Source organism: Aedes albopictus, chromosome 2, assembly GCF_035046485.1.
Source record: "Aedes albopictus strain Foshan chromosome 2, AalbF5, whole genome shotgun sequence".
Lineage (NCBI taxonomy): Eukaryota > Metazoa > Arthropoda > Insecta > Diptera > Culicidae > Aedes > Aedes albopictus.
In genome coordinates, this window is record NC_085137.1 from 333,596,117 (window position 1) to 333,609,300 (window position 13,184).

Here is a 13,184-nt window from a genome sequence, read left to right on the forward strand (position 1 = left end):
TGGGGGAATTTCTGTGAGAACGCTTGAAAAAATTCTAACATTTTTTATTAGAATCAGTTAAATCTTTGGAGAAATCGCAAAAGAATTAGTGGATAAACTAATAAAAAAAAATCTGTGGAAAAACTCCTGAAGGAAGTTTGAGAGGAATTTCAAAAGGCCTCATTGGAGGAATTCCTTTAGAATAAAACTTTGGTAGAATTCTTAAAGCGATCCCTGGGAAAAGCCCAAAAGTAATCCTCTGTAGAGCTCTTGAATAAATTAAGCAAGGAATGCTTCACCCAATTTATGAAACCTTCAACCTCTGCGAACAAGATCTTTGAAGAAACACTTAAAGATTTTTTTGAATAAATATTTAAGAAATCCTTAGAAAAAATCCCGTAGGAATTCCTGAAGCGATTCCTAAAGAATTGAATTGGAAGATTAATACCCTATATGAGGTCTTAAACTTTCATTAATCACTTTAAAAATGCTTCTAGGTATTCTTAAAGAATTCCTGAAGAAAGTGGCAAAACAGTCTTAAGAGGAGTCCTTGGAGAAACTTCTGAAGAAATTATTTGATTTTATCTTATCAAATCAGGTATCTGTTCCTTTACTATATAAGCATATATAAATCCTGTCATCCTACTGAAAACAAACGAATGAAGCGCTTGTTTATTAGAAGTGGCACAAATGATAACAAAAATTGCGTAATCAATCGGTGCCGTAATCGCTTTGTTTTCGAATAAGATGAATTTGGGATTGTAAGATTACTAAGGCACGTTGACCTTACCAGGAATCCTCAGAGATTTTTTTAAACACATTTTCGGAGGAATTTCTGAAGACATCATTAATAAACCCTGGAGAACTTTTTGATTGAGATGGCTTGATGGAAACTTAAAATGGTGTTTCAAAAGGTTTTTCGAAAGAATTATTGAGGAGTCTTAATAAAAGTTGCAATAGAAATTTTTAGAAGAGTTCCTAGAGGTATGCTAGTAAAAATCCTTGGGAAAATTCCTAGAGTAGATGAATATTTCAGAATTCGTGAGAAGATATCCAGAAGGATTTTTGGAAGAAAAACCTACAAAAGTTCCTCTAGGAATTTTCTTAGAGGAACTCCTGTACAGGCTTGTCCGCACTGAGCGCATGAAAATTCTGCTCTTTAGATTTACACTATCAAGCACATCATAAATTAGAAATATTTTCATCTCATCAGATAGAAGTATGTTGAAATATTGTAAATGTCATTTCGAACTGTCAAAAAACCGCACCGCAGAGCCACGCGGAGCGCGCAAAGAGATTTTCACCCGGGTGAAAACACTCTAGTGAATTTCACTTTGAACGGCCCGAGCGGCGCTGCGGTGTGGTTTTTTGACAGTTCCAAATGACATTCACAATATTTCAACATCCATCTATCTGATGAAATGTAAAGATTTCTAATTTATGATGTGCTTGATGGTGTAAATCCAAAGAGCAGAATTTTCATGCGCTCAGTGCGGACAAACCTACCTGTAAGGATCCTTGGAGGATTTTTTTTTAAATTATTATCCTATTTATTCTTTGGAAATTTCTTGGAAAATTTCTAGGATGAATCTCTTAATGAAACTTTGGAGAAACTTTTCGAAGAATCCATGCAGATTTTTTTCGAAAAAAAAAGCATTGCAGTAATTCTTGAGGGAATTTCTGTAGGAATCCTTGGAAGAAATTCTTAATAAATCTTCAAAGGAACGCTAAGATGAGTAATGAATACTTGAGAAAATGCCAAGATAAACTCGTGAATAAATCCATGGAAAAATGCTTCCTTGGAAAAATCATTTAAGGAATATGCAGAGGATCTCCTGAAAGAAACCGTGGTAAAATGTTTGAAGAAATTCTAGAAGGACTTCTCTTCCGAATTCCAGAATTCCGATTTAATTCCTTGGAAAAATATCTGGTTCCGAAAAAATCATTGGAGAATTTTCTGTAGTGATTTTTTCTAGAATTTCTTAAGAATTCTTTGATCTTATAGATAAAACCTCAGAGATATTATTGTTAGACTCCTTGGTGGATTCAATGAACAAATGTTTCGAGAAATACTCGATGAAGCCTTTGCAAGAATCTTTCAAAGTACTCTGAAGTAAGTTTGAAAACATCCTCGGAGACAACACTGTACACTGCAAAATATGTTGGCTGGTAATCAGCAAACTTTGCTGATTTTTCGCGTGCTGATTGCATTCAGCAATACAAATTACTGAGTATCAGCAATTATTTTTCAACTTGCTGAACCATCCAGCAATTTTGACAGTTGATCAGCAAAGTTGTGCTGAAATTCAGCAAAAATGTTGCTGAAATTAAGCATTTTTTCTGTTGATTTTTTGCGTGCTGGAAGCATAGCAAAAATTTTGGTGTGTAAGAACTCCTGAAGGAGTGTTTAGAGAACTACTGAATGACATCCTTGCATTAACCACTTGAACGGTTCTTGGAGAGAAATTGCAATTCAAGTAAGATTTTTTTAAAGAAAATGTTAAAGCAATCATTGAAGGAATTCCTAAAGGATTACTTGATGCAATTCCTAAAAAAAATGTTGAAAATCTTCAACATAATTTTTAGGAAAAAAAAATATTTACGCACATTGATGGAATTCCGGGATGGTCTTATCCTTGCAGAAATCCCCGAAAAAAAATCATGAATGAATACAGAAAATAATTTTTAACCTTCCGTGCTGAGTACTAAAGTCGAGATTATTTTCGTTTTTGTACAAAATACAACAGCGTGATCATTTGGGAATTAGAAGGATAGATTTATAATTGTAAAATATGTACATCTGTAATTTTCATGGGGGCCCACATAATTGGTTCCGCACTGGGCCCAAAATTCTTAGCTACGCCACTGCTTGCTAGGCACTGCACCATTTTCCAGGCCGAAATGTTTGCTCGTATGTACGGAGTGCAATCAGCACTTCAGCAGCACGTAATGGGTAAAGTAATATACTTCTGTTCAGATAAATAGCCATGGTGCTATTGAAACACTTGGTTTGGTCTACTCTAGGTCAAAGTTAGTTATTGCTTGTAGAACTCAAATCGAGGAGCTGAATTCAGCAAATGCTGTTCACCTTGTATGGATACCTGGCCAATCTTTCATCGCTGGAAACGAATTGGCTGATGAGTTAGCCCGCGCTGAAGCATCACATGACTTCATTAGCCCTGAGCCAGCTGTTCCGGTATCGAAGTGTTGGGTCAAGCTTCAGATTCACACCTGGCTGCCACTCAACACAAACAATACTGTAATAGTTTGGAGTCATGTCGTCAAATAAAATTGTATTGTACAGAGCCTTCTCCAGGGGTATCTAACGAATCTGTCTAAGCAGAATTTCAGCATGCTGGTCAAAGCATTGGCTGGCCACTGCCGACTCAGCTATCACATGACGAATATTCAACAAGCTGATTCATTTGTATGTGATAGCTGTAAATCCGATTATGGAACTTTGTATCACTTGATATGTAACTGTTCAGTTTTTGCACAACTGCGTTCCCAAGTACTCGGTAAACACTTATTAAGGGAAACTGACTTCAGAAACCTGAATCTTCAAAATGTTTTTTGTTGTTCTTAACCCGCTGTAGTAAAAAGCTATAGGCTCTCTTTACGCTCTATGCGTTATTACAGTGCCACAGTGCCCTTTTCAGGGCGCTGTTTAAACCCATTGTGGTACGCTTACGCGCTATTACAGTATAGTTTTCAGGACGCTGGCGCTGTGTGAACCCAGTGTGATACGATTAGAATAACTAGCCACAGAAGTTCAATGTCGCGACTGTTCGTGTGACCAGCATCCAGTTTGCCTCGACCTTGCAGCGTCACTAGCGGTACCAGAAGTACCAAATAAATTTTATTTACTGAAATTAAGGTGATACGGGACGAGACGTGTTATTTTTTTTAACCTTCCCTTTCTTTCTAACAATTTGCCTCGCGATATTGACTATAGTAATTTCAATTTCCATCGCACAGAAAAGGCTGAAAATCAATCAGCATATGCACTGAACGTGAGCATACACAGTGATAAGTTTTTGTTCCACAATATAAAGTAGAGTCTGATATTACCATCTTCGAAGTAACATTGCGCCATTTACGCCATTGCTGTAAATTTCCTCGACCGTCCCGTTCGTCTAATGGTCGTCTACAAGATTGAGTTTTATAAACAATCATTTATTACAATTGAAGTTGTTAATACAATTAAATGAGAATAGTGACTACAGCACCAATGGTGTTCTAGTGTATTTCTATTATGGTACGCTTGTCGCTTATGCGTGTATGACGATTCTATTCCCATACCTGTCCTTTCCCCTGTCCCATCCTTTTTACCTTCCCTTCTTCCTTAGATTTATGATGAAAAGGCTTGTGTTCATGGCGATGGCACAAATTTCCCAAATGGAGGAGAACCTCTGGAGTTGACCTACTGATATCTGATAAGTGTAAGGAAGGACTTACGATAGCTGTTCGGTTTACGAGATTCTCGCGAATGCGCGAATGCTGTTCTAGTCTATCGGTCGGACACATTGTAAGTTTAGAGAGTAAACAGAGACTCTTCTAGTCGAGATCCAAGCAATAAGCGAAATGTTTACCTTCAAAACCAAAACCAATATAACCCACATGGTAATGAGTTTCTGCAACCCTGAGCCAGCACCCCTGAAACAATTATTCCGGCAGATTCACCTTCACAAGTGAGTGCACGCCTTGCTGTCCACTGCTGTAGCTGTTACAAAGTAAAGCAACAAGGAAGTGCTTCCCTTCCTTCAACTCATCCTGTCCAGAATGGTTGAATATGCAAACCCATGCACCCAAATGATATTGCCAGACACCAGTCTCCACCGGCTGGAGAGGTGCCGGTTCGCTTCGTCCGATAAACAACATCGATTACAACGGCTAGGTATATTGCCCCATAGGAGCACACGGGCGCTTGCTTGCATGGCAGTTTAGAATCACACATTTTCAACCATATCGTTCCCTACCATCTTCAACCGTCAAAGGGGGGGGGGGGGTACATAGGGTGAGACAGTTTTGCCGATTTAATCGTTTCAAAGCTACCTATAGGTATCCCTATACGATTTTCTTGAAATTCACATGAATGGAATTTCCTCGCAAATCGATCGGAAAACATTGTTGCGTTGCTTCTTCTGCATATAACTAAAAAAATGTTCAAAGATTTTTATATTAAAAGATAATGACAAACCCTAAAATTTAGGGTAATTAAATATTGTTTTATATGATATCGAAATAGTTATTTATGCAACAAGTTGCAAAATGATGATTTTTTCAGCACGAGTCGTACATTTATCCAACGAGGCTTGCCGAGTTGGATAAATACGACGAGTGCTGAAAAAATCGAGTTTTGCAACGAGTTGCATACAAAGTTTTTTGTAATTGCAAAAAAATACCCATCCAGTATAATCCTTGGTATAATCTTGCTACACATACCACGGTGCTCCATTTACCGTTATTATAAAATAAAATATACCATCAAAACCTGAAACGCCATTCTCTTTATTTATCTATCCTACACCTCTGGGCAAATTTTTAAAATCATCGTTGGGCGAAATTTTGAGTTACGCCCTTTTAGAGGGCCTAACATATAAAAAATCGTGTTTCCTATAGAATAACACAACATTTCATAACAGAATCATGTATTAAAGTCATCAATAACAAAAATTATCATGAATAATATTGAAATTTGGTAGTATGCATCCATATAAATATCGGTGGAGTGCATTTTCTATCAAAATTGGTCATTACGCCAATACACGGTAGGTGTTTTTAGGGCCTGTAGGGAACAAACATTTCATCGGTGTATCAAATTCAATTAAAAGTATATTGTATTGTAATTCCATATGTCAATAGATGTTCCTATTACTCTCATTCAAGGCGATAGTATTCACATGCATACAGCACCAACATTTAAAAAGGACGTAACTGATCTTCAACACAATATCTTCTCCCATAGCTGTAGATCGTATCTCATCTTTCCCAGGACACCAACGACCACTATCGAAAAGAATTGCATTTTCTCCGTCCAGTAGTGGTTGTACATTGCGTCAGAGAAATAAAGGTTTGGATTCGGCAAGCAGTTTCGCCTTTTTGAAATGTTAGCACCGATTTATTAAGAACCTACACTCTCTATACAGCAAATCTGCTTTAAAAACAATAGTCAAAAATATGGGCAACCATAAATTAAACAAAAAGAAATATGTCTGTGTCCCTAATATCTTAAGTTATAACTTATAAGAATAGAAAACCAAAACAGGCAAAAAGTCGAAACAGGCTTCAAATAATTGAACATAATGTGCTACATGAAAATTTCTCTATTTTTTAATATGTAGACCAACATGTGATAAGGGCGGAAAAACTGTTAAACGTCTCAACTTCTTTCGCCTCTTCTAGGCCTGTTTCAATTCATTCATGCAAATTTATCCTGTTATCAGATAGAGGGGAGACTGCTCTACCTGTTACTGGTTAGAGTTTACGTGAATAATGGGAAATACTCTCAGAAGAAGAAATTTGCAATGTTTGTTACGCACTTTTCAAATGTTAGTATAATCTAGATTGAGTTTAACCCTCGAGCAGTCGCGTCTTCAACTACCTACAACGGCACTACGTTCACACTGTGTATCACAAGCGTGCATTTTTCATGGTACGTGTACTTAGAACACGACGCGACCGCCCCCGGGTCAAACAAGGGCGAAAGTAACATGAGCGAGGTCTCTTCATCGACTCTCTCTTCTTCAAATTAAAGTGACAAGATGCAAGTATATTTGCACTTTTTGGTCACAAATCGCTAGAGTGCGATGCAATCTAGCGTCTAAGTGTGAAAAAATTTATTGAATTTGCATCTTGTCACTTTAATTTACAGAAGAGAGAGAGAGTCGATGAGGAGAAATCGATCATGTTAGTTTCGCCCTTATTTAAACTCAATCGGTGATAACATTTCAAAAAGGCGAAACTGCTTGCTGAAACCAAACCCTAATCTCTCCGACGCAATGTACAACCACTACTGGATGGGGAAAATGCAATTCTTTCCGAAAGTGGTTGTTTTAATTGAATGGTTACACCGATGAAATGTTTGTTTTCTATATGCCCTAAGAACACCTACCGTATATTGACGTAATGACCAATTTTGATAGAAAATGCACTCCACTAATATTTATATGGATGCATACTACCATTATTCATGATATTTTTTGTTATTGATGCTTTTAATTAATGATTCTGTTATGAAATGTTGTGTTATTCTAAAGAAAACACGATTTTTTAGAGGTTAGGCCCTTTAAAAGGGCGTAACTCAAAACTTCGCCCAACGATGATTTTAAAAATTTGCCCAGAGGTGTAGGATAGATAAATAAAGAGAATGGCGTTTCAGGTTTTGATGGTATATTTTATTTTATAATAACGGTAAATGGAGCACCGTGCATACATATATCAATACGAACCACGTGGCAGCATTCATGCGCGTCAGCGTGGTGCTTTTGTTTGATCAGGTAGGCTATGATAGGGTAGGTGTCAGAAATTTGCAATCTTCCGTCGTCGTCGACGTACCGCAACCGCAACTTGGGCAAGAGCAAAAGTAGCTTCAGTTCCTGCTTCTACGCCTGATCTGCAGTCTTAATCTGAATCTGGATAGTCCTGATTCAGATTCGAGCTCATTAGAGGATGTAGAAGTAGTAGCTGTGTCTACGGTAGCCTCAAAAGTTATCGAAAAGTGGGCTCTGGCAAAGGTGCCAAAAAGTGCTACTTTTCAGCACTCTTAAGAGTGCCGAAAAGTAGTACTTTTCGGCACTTTTGTTTTAGTGAAGAAAAGTAGGCCGTTTCAACGTTACAACCGCGAGTGAAAAGTAGGGGAAAACGCAACGCAATTACAAAAAAGAATATTAAATGTTTGGTTTGAAAAATCAAAAACCAGCCACACTCTAACATACGATTCTCGTACGGAGTCCCACCGGCAATTCTCCAGCGTTCGTCTACGCAAAGCACCTACATTCGGGCCCATGCACGTAATTATTCCGGCGGGACCGGAAAAAGGTGGAAAACTAATGGCCAAGTTCAACTCGGAAAAAAGCTAAACGATTCTGCCGGCCGGCGAGTGAACGATGATGACGCGTCGCATCGTCGGTACGATCGAATGGAGTGGTGGTGGCGAAGGGGTTGCGTCGTGTGGGAGGCAAATTTGCGAAGCCTATATAGAACCATCACCGCGTGTGTGCTAGACATGCATGCTTGACATCGAACTTGAATTAGTTCGGTTGCAATGCGAGCGACTGATGCCGGTGAATAGAGCACTAACGCAGATGGGTGATATACCGATGGTGGGGATGTCGTTTGTGTCACAGTGATTTTTCATGTTGACATCCAATCTGAGTGAAGCATGAAGTTTCCTGCTGATTGGTAGGTGTCGTGGTCACTGTCATTATGTAGGAACGGAAGCACATGTGCAGTGTGTTCATCAAGAGATTGATATTTTATAAAAGTTAGTAAGCAAAGAGCAGCCAAGGGCTGAAAGTCTCTCTAATAAAGACAAATCAATCAATCAGTAAGCAAAGATGATTTAAAGACCAATCCATCTCAATGAGTTATAAGAGGAATTTCCAATGCAGGGTGAGGTACATAGCGCAATTTCTGGCAGAATCCTTGAATCTATATTTGAATATACATTTTGATAAGTTAATATTTCTAACTGCGAGTGGCTCACTTTCTACACCTGCAGATACATTGCAATTTCTCTCCCAGAAATTTCCTCACAATTTCTGATAGAAACTATTTCAAATTTTTTGCCAGAGCTTCTGCATGGTTCTGTCAATAAATTCATCAATAAATTTTCGTAACGAAATTGGTAAAAGAATTGTATCGGAAATTCCATTGAGAAGTCAGCCAGAAATCGCTCTTGGAGCGCGATGTAATAACTCTACCAAAATAACTGGCTATTTTAGGTAAGTGTTGAAAAATAGTTCAAAGATTCAATCAATTACATCTCCAGGAACTTCACAAAATCATCTACCAGAAATTCTGTTTTCAGAAATGCAATGAATTCTTCAGGGATTGGTCAACAATCATTATTGTCATTTCTTGAAAAGGTAGAGTGCGAGTCATCTTTAAGTTGTACATATTCAGTTTGAACTGGTGTTTGGCAATTTCAGCTAAAATAACATGATTGAAACACACCTATTCAACTTTGAAAATATCAAAATCGCTAATTTGGGTATTCAACTGAATTAATTTACTCCATCTAGGTTAATATTTGATGTTGGTGATTGTTTTAAAGCATCCATAAAATAAATTGAACTTTTAACAAGATGAAACATAATTAAAACATCAAAATTTGGTATTTCCTAACAATGTTTGACGTTCACGTGCAAAAATGTAAACAATGAGTTTTCATTCGAAAATGAACGCGTTGCGTAATCAATAAATGATCCATTTCCGTTATTTCTGTCAAAAATATCGCGAAATGTAGATAACTGTACTGTAGGAAGAACTCGCTTTTTTGTGAGTATGTCGGGAATGGGATTCGATCCCAGGTCCTCGGCGTGATAGTCTTGTGTTCTAATCACCACAAAAGATCCGCTCCACATCAGAAATCCCAGGACTATATCAAGAATAACTGGAAAAATCCTAGTTGGAATTTCTACAATGATTACACCAACAATCCACAGAGGAAAAATCACAGGAAAATCCTTCGAACGATCCCTGGAAAAAAATGCTCTCTGGAGAAATTCAAAAAAAAATTCCTGGAGGAATCCAAGCAAAAATTTCTGGAGGAATCCTAGCCGTTATTTATGAAGGAATTCCTGTAGAAATCCTAGCATACATTATAGGGGAACTACCGCAAAAAACCATAAAAATAATCACAGGAAAATTTCCCTTCGGAATCCTTAGAGAAAGCTCTGGAGAAATTATAGAAGTTTTTGGAATTCCTAAATAAATTTTATCAAAAAGTTGTCGGTGCAACTGGGACACCTATTGTGAATCAAAAAAAGAATACTTGTAGTAATTTTAGCAGGCATTCTTAAAGAAATTATAGCAGCAATAGCTGGAAGACTTGCAATAGAAATTTATGAAGGAATCACAGAAACAAATTTTAGAAAAAAAAATCTCTGTATGAATCCCATAAAGAATCCCTGGATAAATCCCAGTTGGCATTGCTGGCGAAATTCTAGGAGATCTAAAACCAATCGAGTACATTTCATTTTAGGTCTAGAAAGTGCTGCAAAAGTTCCTGATCCGGTGTGAAAGCCATTTCCTTTGTCTGGATCAGCTGTTTCTTGGTTCGATTTCCGCGGTTGATCTTCCATTTGTAGTTGTGCGGCAGCTAATAAAAAAACAGCAAGTTAGTACAACATGTGGATGTGGACTATATGGAAATAGAATTCCATCTAGGGACAATTATGCAATTCTATTATTTTAAGGAAATAGTAGTTGTTTTTTAATATGTTATGCTGAATCCGCTGCACCTGCACAAGCTCATGCGGATGTCGATGTGTTGGTGGGAAATGTTCTATTTTTGGCACAAGGTTCATGCATTGGTCCATGGATGCCAGGCGTAAAGTGATAGATTATGTGAAGATTACTGTGAAGCGGCACAGTTCGCTGGTTGCATAGCTTGTAAGCGTTATATGATATAGATTGACACTGTGCTGTGATGAAAGTTGGAAGGAAGGGAAACGGCCTTTTTTTCAAATCCGTTTCTGGTTCTAGCGATCGCTACAAACATACGAATATACATGAGATGTATTATGCATTGCGCGAAAATTTTTGAGCGCAAGTACTCGTATACCTCCGCCAGTACGGTAAATCGTGTTGGTGTTTTCGGCGCAGTATTCTTTGGCTAATTCGCGCACTTATTGTAAAAGACACCAGAACGATTAAACGTACGAGCGGAGGTCTATTAGCGATTTTGCACTATTTTCTTGCAACGGATAATATATGTAGGAGAAAGAGAGAGAAAGTAGATAGAAAGATACAAAGTAGGAGGAAAATGACTGAACCCAGGACCTTCTGCATATGAATCAGAAGCGGTATCCATTAGACCACCAAGCTCGTCTCATATTTCGAAACAAAATTCTTTAAAACAAAAAACGCTCTAGTAATCCTACGTTTAAGCAAGTCGTAGATTTGCTAGGTCAAATCAAACCTCAATATAAAAAAATAAAAAAAAAATAAAAACAAAAAACAATAACGCTAGAAGCTCCTCCAATTCTTTCACAAATTCCCCGAAAAATTCTACAAAATATCGTTAACAATATTCGGGAGAAATGGCGGAAAATATTCAGCAGGCAAGTGCTTGTTTGTTCTACAGAATATCAGAGTCCGTGGTGAATCCATTCAGGAGCATCCAGGAAACGATTTGGTAAAATATTTTGAGCAATCACAAACAAATTACCAGTTCAAATTTACTCTCTAATAGTTTGAGTATTTTGTATGTCTTTCCTGCCTGGACAACAAAACTTTACTATTTTTGTCTGATATTTAGGACTTTTCTGTAAATGGTTTTAGGGCTGTTCTCAAAATGGGTTTTCAATGTCTTTTGAAGCGTGTTTACTATTCCTTGAAGTTATACGGAAAATATATTTCGCCATGAAAAAAAAAAACATTGAAAAAAATCAACAAGAATTATAAAATCTCAAAACTTTTTCGCCTTAAAAAATCGGTATCCCAAAATTATTTTAGGAAAAATATAAAATTATAAGGATGTTCAAAAATAAAAATTAGAAAATCAAAAACCGAAACTAACAAAATCACGAATTAAAAAGAAAAAGAAAACATGTTTAAAACGCAAGTAAAAAGAAAATCCTTTTAATTCCACTAGCAATTTGTATCCTTTGACAGATACGTATTTCGACTGCAACTGTAAGGTCGTCTTCAGTGTTTTATACTTGACTGGACTCGACTTGTCTCGAGTCGAAATACGTATCTGTCGAAGGATGCCAATTCTTGGTGGAATTAAAAGGAACAATACTTAACCCGTTTTTCTTTTTACTTACAGCTATTCTACTAGCAAGCTCAGGTTCACCATCGTCATGTTTAAATTGATTTCAGATATTTAGATTAAAATCAATAATTAGGGTATTAGAGTATTAGAGGGGTAAATGTTATGATTTTTTTGATAAAGCTTCAAAATTCTAACGCAGGTAGATAGATAGATGCAGTTTTTCCAATGAAAACATATCACATACATCTTACATACAGCTATGTGTATGAAGTTCTTATGATAATAAATAAACCAAGAGATGTTCATGTACTCATTTGTTCATTGTCTCACTTTTTTTTTGGTTGGGTGAAATTTTGTGGGGGCTTCTGAAATGTGGAGGCCTGGGGGCCATGGCCCCATCACCCTTCCCACAAATCCTGCCCTGGAAAAAGTTCAAATTAATTTTTGACAAATGAAGAGCAACAAGAAACTGAAACACCTATAGTCAGTGTTGAAAATTTCATTTCGTCATATCTAAATTCAATCGCCTACAGCTAATTTTAGAAGCAGAACCTGAGAATATGGTATATGAAAAACTTGTGCGGCTAGACCAGTTCTGCTAGAAAGTCACGGAAAAACTGATATTTTTCGAATATTTAAGGTAAATGTCACGGACCACCTTTGAAAAATGCTAAATGATATTCACCGTGAATATCATTTGGCATTTTTCAAAGGAAGCCCGTGACATTTACGTTAAATATTCGAAAAATAGCGGTTTTTTCGTGACTTTCTAGCAGAACTGGTCTAGCCGCACAAGTCTTTCATATACCATATTCTCAGGTTCAGCCTCCAAAATGAGCTGTAGGTGATTGAATTTAGATATGACGAAATGAATTTTTCAGCACTGCCTATAGTGTTGAAGTATACAGGGCAATCAATGTCCTAGAACAGCTCTACGAACCGATCATTTCAAAAGTTCCCATGGTAGAGTTAAAAGACTCGAAAAGACGAACGTCGCTACGGTTTATTGTGTTCTCATTAGAGGGCATTCATGAAGTACGTCAAGCTTAGAGGGATAGTGAGGCTCTGAAATGTTTGACAAGCAATGCATTAGGTTTGCCTTGTTGCTTTGAGATTTGTTAATGGTAACATGGATACCGATCTTAAACTTCATATTTTCTAATTGTTCTATGTCATCTACGATAGATAATACTGATTTGTTCAAGAAACACTAGGCCATAAAAAACAACAAAACAAAGTCTACATTCATTACTTAGAATAA